This window comes from Pseudorasbora parva, chromosome 17 (genome assembly GCF_024679245.1).
Source record: "Pseudorasbora parva isolate DD20220531a chromosome 17, ASM2467924v1, whole genome shotgun sequence".
Taxonomy (NCBI): domain Eukaryota; kingdom Metazoa; phylum Chordata; class Actinopteri; order Cypriniformes; family Gobionidae; genus Pseudorasbora; species Pseudorasbora parva.
In genome coordinates this window covers 43,416,354-43,423,021 of record NC_090188.1, presented here as the reverse complement: position 1 = coordinate 43,423,021, position 6,668 = coordinate 43,416,354, and the positions used below count along the sequence as shown (strand labels likewise).

General features: G+C 40.4%; 1 long non-coding RNA gene across 1 annotated transcript; it reads left to right on the top strand.

The window, feature by feature from the left end:
* The first annotated feature begins 278 nt into the window (after nt 1–278).
* On the top strand, nt 279–1,990 carry LOC137044620 (uncharacterized). The gene is made up of 3 exons (XR_010898620.1): nt 279–341; nt 927–993; nt 1,553–1,990. It is a non-coding gene; the product is annotated as an uncharacterized lncRNA (long non-coding RNA).
* The last annotated feature ends 4,678 nt before the right edge of the window (nt 1,991–6,668 follow it).

Genomic DNA, 6,668 nt, shown 5'->3' with positions numbered 1-6,668 from the left:
GGCTGTCCCAATTCGAAGGAGCCTTCTAATGCGGCCTGCCGTCAGTGTTGCCAAGTCCGCGGTTTTCACGCCGAATTGGGCTACTTTTATGTTGCTATTGCGGGTAAAAAAATATTTCCACGGGTTGATTTTCAACCCTGTAAGTACGATTTCGGCGTTCCACCATCCCCAAACGCACAAATTCAGGGGAGAATTTGGCCGCTCAATGGAGAAAATTGCATTGGGAGTAAGGGTTAGTTTTGTTGCAGAGACCTGGCAACCCTTTCTCCCCGGAACGCGAAGGATAGAACGGATTCTTCGCAGACTAGCCCATCCCACCGCAGAGGAATACAAATATAAATGTAAGTATTGTGTTTTAATTTACTCAAATAACCAACGAAACGTGTTAAAAACCTGGGGTCTTTATTTCTTAACGTGAACTTGACGCCTGCGTTACCACTGCAGCTTTATCCTTAGGTTTGTTTTGTTTTATGGAGCAGTTATAGCAGACAGCTTTATTAAAATAAGGGGCAGCAAATTAGTATTTATTTACCCGGCCGAAAAACCCGGCCAGTGTGGATTGACACTGATCACTCTGTCGGGGTTTATTCTGCGATAGGCTGGGTGTACATTATCCCTTACTTATAGCCCCCCTTATCCAGTTGATAACAATAGTCTATCATAAAAGCTGTGTCTACAAATGTTTTAACCAAATTTGAGCATCTAGAAATATGATTTCTGGAGTATTTTGTATACATGTATAATACATACAAAATGTATAGCTGCATCATATATTTAAAATTCCACCCCTGCCTTGCAGGTATACAAAAAAAATTGGGACAACTAAAAAAAATACATGTATGCAAGTTAATAGACACATCTTTGCTGACATGTATTGCTGTTGTGTTTGTTGTTTTTAACAGGAATGTTTATTTTCTCTGCATTAGGATTGCAAGTGTCCTGGGACAGGTGAGGGAGTGGAAAACTTGGCCATGGTTTGTCCTCATGGATGAGGTGTTGGGACAGGCATTCTAACCCTCCTGTCCTCATGGATGAGGTGTTGGGACAGGCATTCTAACCCTCCTGTCCTCATGGATGAGGTGTTGGGACAGGCATTCTAACCCTCCTGTCCTCATGGATGAGGTGTTGGGACAGGCATTCTAACCCTCCTGTCCTCATGGATGAGGTGTTGGGACAGGCATTCTAACCCTCCTGTCCTCATGGATGAGGTGTTGGGACAGGCATTCTAACCCTCCTGTCCTCATGGATGAGGTGTTGGGACAGGCATTCTAACCCTCCTGTCCTCATGGATGAGGTGTTGGGACAGGCATTCTAACCCTCCTGTCCTCATGGATGAGGTGTTGGGACAGGCATTCTAACCCTCCTGTCCTCATGGATGAGGTGTTGGGACAGGCATTCTAATCCTCCTGTCCTCATGGATGAGGTGTTGGGACAGGCATTCTAACCCTCCTGTCCTCATGGATGAGGTGTTGGGACAGGCATTCTAACCCTCCTGTCCTCATGGATGAGGTGTTGGGACAGGCATTCTAATCCTCCTGTCCTCATGGATGAGGTGTTGGGACAGGCATTCTAACCCCCCTGTCCTCATGGCCTTCACCCCTGAGGACCATGGGCGTCGCCAGGCCCATTTCAGAGCGACTTCAGCTTTTATTTGTAAATAAAAAGTTATTTCTCTGCATTGTTTATTTTTGTAATGCAAATTATTTTTTTTAATGAAACCAATAAATTGTTTACATATTTGTCATGCAAGTTTTGTAAATGAAATCAATTATTCTGTTGGCTACATTTATTTTTGTCATTTCAATTAATTTGTAAATGAAACAATAAATTGTTCTAAAAAAATATTTACAGTACTTGTTTACAAGTATTTACAAGATAAGTTATGTTTAAGATGGGAAAAACTAAATAAAATGTTAAATGAACTGTACATAAAAAATAATGGAAGAAAGGGTTTTATGTAGACTTTTATTGAGCTGGGTGGAGACCCTGGATGGGCTGCACAATAGAGACCCTGGTATAGCCTTTGTCAGCGGGACATCATCTGGGATCAGCGCATATTTCCACCTGTCCAACAGGTTTGCAGTGCTGACTCAGTCAACTGCTGCCATGTCGCTTAGATGTTTTCAGAAAGAGTGATGAATAAATTAAATGAACTTACATCCTTAAAATCAAACCATAACATATTTTAACATGCATAACTGTTCTATGAGCTGAACTCTGCAGAACAGCGGCCCTCCAGGACCAATGGTTCCTATCCCGGATCTTGAGACATATTTTAGTGTATTTTATTTTTGGATTCTATAATGTTCATGTTTTAAACAATATCAAAATCTAATACCCATGTATAAAAAGTCAGTTTTTCATACAATATTTGCCTCTGAGATGAAGTTTAAACTCAAATACAGAGTAAATATATTTTGTTGCAGCATTTGTAATGTTTAGCAACTGTGACAGCTGCCGTTGAAGAGTAGCAGTAACAAACTGAACTGCCTAACAACAAAACAACTAAAGATGTTCACTTCCGTCCATTTACGTAATAAAGAGTATAAACTATATAAACTCGCATGTTGGTTACATATTAGTTGACATTTGAATATTTATTGCATTTTTTATTTATTTATCATTAGATAAGGCTACTAGAGTAAATTGAATCCCAATGCTTACGTTACATTTATGTGTAATCTGGCTTTCTTTTAAAAATAAATCTGACGTCGCGCAATGAATTCTGGGGTTGGCAAGGCTGCGAAGCATCCATCCATTGCTGCGTTCCAGTTCATTTTTATTATGCCCTTCACTCGCAAACTTCCCTCCGTCTCGTTCACTCGGATGTGCGTCATGCCTACGTTGCATGAGTGCCCACTACTGGCGGAAACTTTGCAAATGGACTGAACTGGAACGCCCTAAGCCCTTGATCACTTGGAATCCATTATGGAGTTGATATATTATTTATTTTTTACCTTTACGAAATTGTTTAATGCAGCATTCTATATGTATATGGATGTGTTTGGGTTGTTTTAAATGTTTTTAAAAATAGTTATAGTTGTTTGTGGTGGGGTAAATTAAACGTGATATGTGGTGACGTCACAATCGCGTTGCATTGTGGTATATGAAGCTGTCTGAAGTGTACATATGAAGTAGACTCGCTCACTCGGTCAAAATCGAGGGAGCAAGGGTCTGTCCATACAAACTTCCCTTGTCCACTTCACGAAGTGGAACGCACTTCAAAATGGCGGCAGGGATTCCCCCAAGGGGAAGTGCTTAGGGAAGTTTGCAAGTGCGTGTCTTAAAGTGGAGTGGAACGCAGCCCGAGTATCCTTCGTTTCACGGGAAAAGAAGGACGCATTTGCAGGCGTTGTTTTGAAGGAGCCTTCGAAGGACCTTTGAATTGGGACAGCCTTCGTCGCGCCGCGGTGACGCAATCCGCTATACCTTCCACTGTAAACAAGTCTCGGTGCGTCCTTTGAAGGCCGCGTCGGCCGCGCACTTCGAAGGACACAGCCTTCAGAGGACGCAGCCCTTGAATTGGGACACAGCTTCTCTCACCTCCATGCAGCAATCACAATCACCTTAGTTCTTATCACCCACACCTGTCTCTAATCACCTCATCACCACTCACCAAATAACACCAGCACTCCCCTCCAGTCAGCGTCTGGCCTCAAACTAGGAATGACCTCTATACCTGTTCTCCACAATTCTTCCTGTGTGATCTCTAGACCCCTAACGGCTCCTACCAACATGTTGATCACCTTCCAAGCTTCAGAAATTCCAGCTGGTGGCTGTTCCAGTTCTCCTGTGTTCATTCTATGGCCGTAAACGTAATTCAGCTCTCCACTCTTCACATATTCACTGTGCTCTGCCCTGAGTTCCCAAATATAGTCTTCTTGTGTTTCTATTAATAACCTTGTCCAGTGTGTGTATCTTATCACCCAACATGTTGAGCAAAAGATTTGACCTAACCGCTGGGTTAATTGTCCATTTTCAACCCAAAATTGTTTGGGTTGTTTTTAACCCAGCATTTTTAGTGCAATTATTAAATTATTAATCCAAACTCCCTGTTGCTTGTTTAATGATGATGTCAAATTAAAATGTCAAACCATTTACTTCTATAATGACTGTCTCAGTCTGTGTTGAACCCTGTTTCTTTTTGTTCTCCATGATTACGATATTTTATCCAGTTCACATATCAGTGAAGGCGGGAGATTCAGTCACTCTAAACCCTGGTCTCACTGAAGTGAAGGATGATGGTGTGATTCAGTGGAAGTTTGAAAATGTTCCATCTTCTTTTTTAATCGCTCTATTCAATAAACGGACCAATAGAATCGCTGTATATGATGATGTTCCTGATGGGAGATTCAGAGACCGACTGAAGCTGGACAATCAAACTGGATCTCTGACCATCACAAACACCACAACTAAACATACTGGACTTTATAACACCAACTATATGAGGACATCTTTCTTTCTCACTGTCTATGGTGAGTAAAACATCGTTTCAACAGTTTAAAAAAAAAAAAATTAATACATATGCCATTTTGTTTTGGTATTTTTATGATACTGTTTATTACATTTAGAACTATTTAGTTTAGTAAAGCATTATAAAGTTATTTAACATTATTTATCTGTCACTGTTTGTTTGTTCTCCATGTGTGTGTTTGACAGATGATGTGAGGTCAGTGTCAGTGACGGAGGGAGATTCAGTCACTATAGACACTGGTCTTACTGAAGTGAAGGATAGTGAGGGGATTATGTGGTGGTTTGGAGATGAAAACATTTTAATTGCTGAACACATTAAATTGTTTAACATCTTCACTGTATATGATGAACGTGCTGATGGGAGATTCAGAGACCGACTGAAGCTGGACGATCAAACTGGATCTCTGACCATCACAAACACCACAACTGAACATGCTGGAGATTATATGCTAATGGTATATTCAGCAGGATTCTCAATAAAAGTATTCAGAGTTTCTGTCTATGGTGAGTAGAGATCATTTGTCCTGTCCATTAAATATGATTAACTATTCAATATTTAATAATTTTATAGTTAACTTCTGGTTATGGCGCACAACTGGTAGGTCACGTTGATTTAAGCGGATGCTAATTTTTCTGAAGTAACTCTACCCACAAACGGTAGAAACTAAAAGCAAAAGGTCTTCGCAAGTGACCATGCCCCCAAAAAATATAAAACCGGGACAGCAGCCGAAATCTCAGCCTCAAGCTAGCTCTGACAACATGGATCAAGCTAACAAACTAGCGGTTAACGAGCAAAGCAATGCTGATGGAAATGAGGCTACAAACTCTATTCCCTCTGCCATCCAGTCACTGAGAAACGACATGACCAAGCAATCATCCGATATGCTAGAAGCCATAAACAGGTTTAAAACGGAGCTGATGTCACATTCCAAGAGAATCAAAGAAGCAGAAGAAAACTTCTCGCAAACGGAGGAGGATGTTAATACACTTAGACAGAAAACTAAAAAAGGGGAAATTAAAGGAGATACGTTACAGAGACCATCAGATCAGCCTGTTTTCAGATTTGTCAGCCGAGACCCGCCAGCGCCAGCGATGCTTTAATGGCGTAAAAGCCCAGCTGCGATCCAGAGACATTCTGTACGGAATGCTTTACCCTGCTCACTTGATAGTGACTCACGGAGACAAGCGACGCTTCTTCAAGTTTTACCCTTTTTGAAGCCATTCAGCCGATCTCTGTATCTGGCGGGAGCACTTTTAGCATAGCTTAGCATACATCCTTGAATCATATTAGACCATTAAGCATCGCTCTCAAAAATGACCAAAGACTTTTTTTTTCAAAGAGGATATTTTTCCTATTTAAAACTTGACTATTCTGTAGTTACATTGTGTACTTAGACCAACGGAAAAATAAAAGTTTAGATTTTTAGATCAATATAGATAGGAACTATTCTTTCATTCCTGCGTAAGAATTATTGAACTTTGCGGCCGCACCATGGGTTCAGCGGCGCGATAATATTACACCGCGCCTGAAAGTAGTCCTCAGATAGGTCACTTCCAATGCGACCGGCACTAAGTTTGTGTAGTTGCAGAGAGAACAGTTGCATTCGGCAAATTACAGTGGATGAAAAAGTATCTGAAGCCTTTGGAATTTCTCACATTTCTGCATATATCCCCATCAAATTTAATCTGATCTTTGTCAAAAAACTATGTCTGCTTTAACTAAAACCACCCAAACATGGGTTTTGCACCCATGGCGGCCGCAGAGTTCCTACGCAGGAATGAGAATATAGTTCCTAGCTATAACTTTCAAAAAAAAAAAAAAAAAATATATATATATATATATATATATATATATTTATTTGTTGGTCTTAGTAAACGATGTAACTATAGAAGTTTTAAATAGGAAAAATATAGAAAGTCTTTGGTTGTTTTTTGAGCACTGATGCTAATAGTCTAATCCAATTAACTGATGTATGCTAAGCTATGCTAAAAGTGCTCCCGCCAGATAAAGAGATCGGCTAAAGGGATTCAAAAACGGTAAAACTCAATGGTTTAACTCTAAGGGACTTGGAAAATGAGCCTATTTTTAAAAAGTGGAGTTTTCCTTTATGACAGACCGGATAAACTCTCACTGAGTTCACTCACACACTCATTGACTGAGCGGATCTCAGTTTGATGCTTTTATTCCTCAGACC